Below are 6897 nucleotides of genomic sequence, written 5' to 3' on the forward strand. Positions count from 1 at the left end.
TCTCCAATTCCTATTGTGGAGTTATCTATTATCCCTTTTAATTCAGTTAATATTTGCTTCATGTATTTTGAAGCACTTTCATTGGGTGAATAAATACTTATTATTGTAACTTCTTCTTTGTCAATTGACCCTTTTAGCATCACCTAATGTCCCCCCTTATCTCTTATGATGTTTTTCACCTTAATGTCTATTTTATCAGAAATCAATATTGCTACTCCTGCCCCTTTTTGGTTTCCATTGGCTTGGTATATTCTTTTCCATCACTTAACTCTTAATTTGTTTTTATCTTTGTGTCCAATGTAGTTCTCTTGTAGGCAGCATATCGATGGGTCTTTTTTTCTTATCCTGTATGCCACTCTCCTTCTCTTGATAGGTGCATTTAGTTGATTCACATTGAGTGTAATTAGTGTTGTCATTTTATTGTGGTTTTTTTGGTCATGTTGTTGGTGTTTCTTTTGTCCTTGTACTTTTCTGTGCTGAGTTTGGTTTGTTGGCTAATGCTTTCTCCCTTTTCTTCTTTATAGTTGGTTTTGTGTTTATTAAACAAACCCATATGTTTTCTTTCTTTCTGGATTTGCTTAGAAGAATTGTTACTTTTCTCTGTGGTTACCTTGGAGTATATAATTGTCTCTACATTTTTAGAACAGTGTGTACTGCCAAGACATCATCTTCTTTTCCTCTCCATTTGAGGGTCTGTACCTAGAAGTCTTATTCCCTCTCATAGGTTAGTTGCTGTTGTTATGTGCTGATTGAGTTCCTTGGTTTTTAAGGTATAACGTTTTATGCTCTTATTTTGAGTATCTGTATCTGCTTTGGTTTTAGTGTCGATGCCACATATCCTGGTTTTGTTGATCTCTGTTGTGGATTCTCTATTGGAAGGACTTCCTTACACATTTCTTGTAGAGTTGGTCTGGTTTTCACAAATTCCCTTCATTTCTGTATGCCTGAGAATGCCTTGATTTCACCCTCATATTTGATGGATAATTTGGCTGAATATAGGATCCTTGGTTGGAACTTCTTTTCCTTCAGTGTTTTATATATGCCATCCAATTGCCTTCTTGCCTGCATGGTTTCTGATGAGTAATCAGAACTTATCCTAAATGTTTGATTATAATAAGTAATATTTCTTTTTTCCAAGGCAGCTTTCAAAATTTTTTCTTTGTCTTTGGTTTTGGAAAGTTTGATTATAATATGTCTTGGTGTTTTTCTCTTGGGGTCTATCTTCTGTGGGGTTCTATGAGCTTCTTGGACAAATATCTTTTCTTCCTTCATGATATAGGGGAAGTTTTCTGTTAGCAGGTCTTCCACAATTTTCTTGGTGGTCTTTTTTGCCTCTTCTTGTTCTGGAATTCCAATGAGTCTTATATTGTTTCATGTCATATCATCACATATAATTCTTAGGTTCTCTTCATTTCTCTTAATCTTTGTTCTGATTTTTCTTCTTACAGGCTAGTGTCCAGGGATTTGTCTTCTAGTAAGGATATGTGTTCTTCAGCCAGTTCTAAGCTATTTTTTTGTACTTCTACTGTGTTGTGTAATTCTATCATTTTGGTACTCATCTTCTGCATTTCTAACTGCTGTTTTTATATGAGTTCTGATTGTGCATTAACCTTATTATTCTGTTCCTGAATGGTTTTCCTGAGTTCCTCAAGGGAACTCTCTGTGTTCCTCTTGTTTCTGTTTGGGGTTTCCTTAGGCTTTTGTATGGTTCTATAAACATATCTTCTAAATTCCTTCTCAGATAATTCTGTTGCCTCCTCTTCCTCCATTTATAATGAGACCTTTGTTTGTGGTTTTGCTTCTAATGCCTTGTGCCATTTTTTTTGTTTGTTTGATTGATTTGATGTTATCTGTTTTTTCCTAGACATTTTGAGGTTGTCTTTAATTGTTGGTTATGTTTTGATTTGTTTTGTCTTGGTTTTATGGTTTAATATTTTTAAAAAGTGAAGCTGGTGTATTTTATTTTATTTAATTACTCATTCAGGTATGCTGAGTCACTCTGCAGTTTTCTTTGCGATGGTGGAATCACCGTGTGGAATGTGGATATGTGTTTCTGTTTGTCGTAAAGAGGGTTTTGAGTTCATACCAATAGGTTTTATGTTGGCTGAATGACATTTCTTTTATTGGATGAGTGAGGTTATTGGTGGAGAAGGTGGGAGTGGAAAAAGGAAAGCTTGCTGTTGCTAAGGTCATTTTGTAGGGCTTTGAGCGGGCTGCTACTGATGACCTTGTACTGTTATTTATAGGCCCTCGGCTCAACTTCAGGAATGATTCCTGTTGTCAGGGTATCGCCACTTTCCACCAGGCTCAGACACACACAAAGACCCTGCTCCTGAGGCCCTTCAGCGCCAAAAAGTCGACCCAAGACAATTTCCCGGCTCCACAATGGGCAGCGGATTTTTCTCTCTCCACCCTACCTGCCCGTAGTGCCAGCACAACCCACCCAGACTGCAATCGGTTTGGGATTTGTCTGTGAGACCACCCACCTGCAATGCCAAAGATGTGCTCGGTTTCAGCTGCACTGGATTCGGGAGAGTGCCTGCTAGTAATCTGTGGTCCCGATATTAATGATAAAGTCAAATGCAGACCGCGCAGTGCCACTAATCTGATCCAAGCCTATTCAGTGACCCACTGAGTGGGGAGCGAGCCCACCCTCCTGGAGCACCAATAGGCTCTCTGATTGGGTTTCAGTGGTTCTGGGTGTTTCTGTTTGTACCTAGCTGACCCAAGTTACTGATAAAATCAAGTGCTGAAGGTAGATCCTTGTGTGATCGCTGGTATGCTGGTGTGGTCACTGGTATTTTCTCATGGAGTGTCTTCTGCCTTGATCCAGGGAGGTCTCAGATGGCTGTCCTCGCCTGCTGGTTGCTCCCACAGGAAGTCTCTAGTGGCCTTTCTTGGCTGCCTATCCACGTTCCACAGGGTAGATCTTTAGTTTCTTTCCCTGTACCTTTCCTCTAATTCTACTTCTCTGAGTTTGGTGCACTCTGACTCAGTGAGCTGTTCAGAACACCAAAACACCTAATTCAAACTGTTGTACCTAGTTTTTTACGGACTAAGATGCTACAGGGAAATAGCATGGTGATTACTGAAGAGACTCCATTTTGAATCTCCAAATCCAAGCTTAGTCTTATTGGTTGCCCTTTGTAGGTAACTTTTTATTTTTCCCCTGCTGCTTTCAGGATTGTTTCCTTGTGTTTGGTTTTGGTGAGGTTGATGATGATATGTCTGGGCAATTTTCTTTTGCAGTCTAACCTGTTTGGGGTTTGTTGGAACTCTTGAATGCATATATTCTCATCTTTCATCATACCAGGAAAATTCTCTTCCAGAAAATCTTTAACATTTTTTTTTTCTGTGGTTTTATTTGTCTTTTCCTGTTCTGGAATTCCGATTACATGTAGGTTATTCCTTTTGATGGTATCCTACATGAACCTTAGGCTGTCTTCATTTGGTTTTGTTCTTTTTTCTGGTTGATCCCTTTCCAAAGAAGTATCAAGGTATTTGATTCAATCTCACTAATTCTGTCTTCCATTGAATCAATTCTATTCATTTGCCTGTTCAATGTGTTAACTGTTTCTGAAAATTCAGTATTAATACTCTGGATTTCTGTGTATAGATTTTATATCAATTCTAATTTTTCATTTATTTTGTCATTTTATTCCTATATTGTCTTTGGAAATTTTTCTAGGGTTTTCTCCAATATTGTCAGTGTTTTCCTTGATCTATCTCTTGATTCATTGAAGGCCCTTAAAAATAATCCTTTTGAATTTCTTATCAGGGAATTCCAATGCTGCGTCTTCCTCAGGGATGTGTTTTGGGTCTGTATCCTGGTCCCTTGTTTCTCCTGCTTTATCTTGCTTCTTTTTGTGAACTGTGATGCTCTGTTGTCTCCAAGACATTGTGATGTTTTTGGGGTTTATATTTAATTGGTGATCATATTTTGGGGTCACTTTCCCACGATTTTCATTTTGTTTTGTTTGTTGTTATCTACATAAGCAGGGTACTGTGCTCTGCCCCTCTATTTGCTTGTTGGCAGCACTTATACATTCACCACCTGTCTGCTTTCCCCTTGTCAGCCTTCTGTATGTCCCTACCATCCTTGTCAAACAGAGCTTATTCTTAGGTCTCTGGAATTCGAATGAGAACACTATCAATTTAAAGTAAAAAATGGTTACCGCTTGTAAAGATTCAAAATTGCTGTTCCCTTGGTCACTTTAAATATCAAAAATGGCTGCTGCTTGTAAACAATCAGAATGGCGGTTGTCCCTGGCTAGCTGAAAGTCCACAGCTCAGATTTTCTTCCTCCTTGCTGTTTCCCTTCCTAATCATAGGCCACCAGTGTAGTCATCCATGCAGCCCTTGGTGACCAGAGCTGATCTTTAGGTCAAATCTCAGGTCCCAACACCACTTTGAAATATTCAGGCTGTTGGTCCCATCAGAGTAGCTGACAGTCCACTCCTGCAACTGTCTCCATACTCAGTGTTTTCATTCAGGTTTTTCTACTAGTTGGTGCCTGATCCCGTTCAGTATCCTTCCTTTCAAACCTCAGGGTTCCAGGATCATCTTCCATATCTCTGTCAATTGGTTTCTCTTTTCTTTGTTGAAGAGGGTCTGTGGAGCTTGTCTGCCTATTCTGCCACCTTACCGGAAGTCTTGTAGCCTTTTTTACTTAAATAACAGAAAGACATATATAGTTATACTTTCTATCTCAGTATATAATTCACAGAAGATATATTTCAGTCCATTCAAGGAAAATTTTCAAGAATGCAACAATTAAAAACCAGGTAGTATGCAAGAAATTTATTTCAGACAGGTAACAGAAAAAGTAGTAATTTGAATTTCAAAGTTTAAAGCAATCTCTATGATGTGGAAAAGTATATGGTATAACATAAAGAAGAGATAGTCTTAACCTCTTCAGACAAACAGGCTTAAAGTACGGTAAAGGAAAAATTGTATATAGTTTCCTAATATTCAGGAGATATTAACTTTGGCTTTATGACTGAGATTAAAATTTGTAGTACCAGACAAATTCTGAAATACTGGTGCATGTTGCCAGTTCTTTGACTGATACTTAATGTATGTTTATACAAATTACACAAGCCTTCTACATTTGTTTGCCAACCAGTCCCTCCCCTAAGGAGCTATTATCATAAGTGCTATTATGCCCATTTCTTATTTTTCACATGTTGCTATTAAAAAAAAATTGCAAAGTACATTTATAAAAATTCCTCCTTCAAAACGAGCAGGGTTGGGGGAAAAGAATGTGTTTGAGTAAAAATATTGCAGTGCTAATCATGAAAATTATCTTCTGTGGCTTTTTACTATATATTCTATGCTGCTGTTCTAGTTTTCTTTTCAGAAGAAATGACTTGTTTCTGCCACTGAGTAGTTTTCTTAATCTGCTTTAGTCTCTGTAGAACTTCTAAAGTCCAAAGACCTCTCCATTAGTACTGTCTTGACTCTTTTTAGTCCAGTTTAGCAAGCAGTGTTTCTGCTACTATGATTGCTTGTAAAACTTTGTGAGTTTCCCATGAATTTTATTGGAATTCATTCCATTAGAAATCCACCCTCATATATTGTTTTGCTCTAAGTTCTTTGCCACCTTGGGCTTCCCATGAAGTTTTCATAAGACAGTGTCCTTAAGATTCTTTTACTTTTTAGATTTCTAAGGAATTTAAGGTACAGCCTTAAATCTTTCTGAGGTCTTAACACAGACGTGGTCTTGGATTAAACTTTCGACCCTGTTTTCTTAAAAGTGCTTTGTATTTGATCTTAGCCAGAAGCCATTTCTACATTTTAAAATGATTTGACATGTAGATAAGCAGTGAGTGAGAAACACAATATTTGAACTCAGTGCGTTCTGGCTCCTTTATATTTAACAGTCTTCTATCAGCTTTTCTCTCTCTCCTAATATTTGGCTTTCAGCTGCTATGTAGCAAGAGTCTGCTTTCCTTCAGATTTTAATACAGTTTTTTACTTGCCTTTAAATGTTTACTGTCAGCTTCTTCAAGGGCCATCATGCTTTGACTGACAGTGTCTTTGAGGCCCTTTTAGCTTGCATTCACATTCTTTTCTCTTTTCAGCTTCTTCCAACCTCCTGTGGTCCTAAAGCTACTCCTACATGTTTTAGGGTTGTATGCATGTGTTTTCTTTTTAATGCCAACATCCTATCCTTTAGTATCAGTGCCAATCATTTATTGCTACATTATAAGTCACCTCAAAACTTAGTATCTCTGAACCACAGTTATTTCACTCAGGGATCTTCAGTTTAGACAAGGCTCAGTGGGACCAGCCCATTTCTTCTACATTAAAATGGGCGGGAGTACTTTCTGCTTAAGGTGACTTATAGTCATTTTGAGGAGAAAAGACACATGAAACAATCATAGAAAAATAAAAGAAAGTATACAATCAGGTGCAGAAATTGTGTTGTAAAGCTGATGAATGTGAATATATTTTTGTGACTCCTTGTGGTTTTAATTTTGTTACTGATTTTCTAAGTAAGTCAAGCATTCATATTCCAAGAATTTACCATGTAATATATAGAACATTTTTTTTTTTTACTTTGTATTAAAGTTTGATATTGGCTTTGAGTGAGACAATTCCCAGCCTACTTTCTTTATTACCCAATTATATTATTTTATTCATGCAGATTGATGACATTACAGCTAAACTAGAAACTTCATCTTCAAAATACCTGTACCGGGATGAAAAAAATCAAGCTCTTCAACAGGAGTTGTTTGCTATGAAAGAAGTACAAAAGAAATGTGAAAAAGTAGAGAAGAAAAAAAAGAAGTTGGAACAAGAAGTAGTAAACCTCAAAAATCATCTAGAAATAAATATGATAGAGTACAGTCAAATAGGACAGTATAAACGGGAGATTGAAGAAAAAGCAAGGCA

Source organism: Orycteropus afer, unplaced genomic scaffold (genome assembly GCF_000298275.1).
Source record: "Orycteropus afer afer isolate SDZICR_OR568_19922 unplaced genomic scaffold, OryAfe1.0 scaffold00628, whole genome shotgun sequence".
NCBI lineage: Eukaryota > Metazoa > Chordata > Mammalia > Tubulidentata > Orycteropodidae > Orycteropus > Orycteropus afer.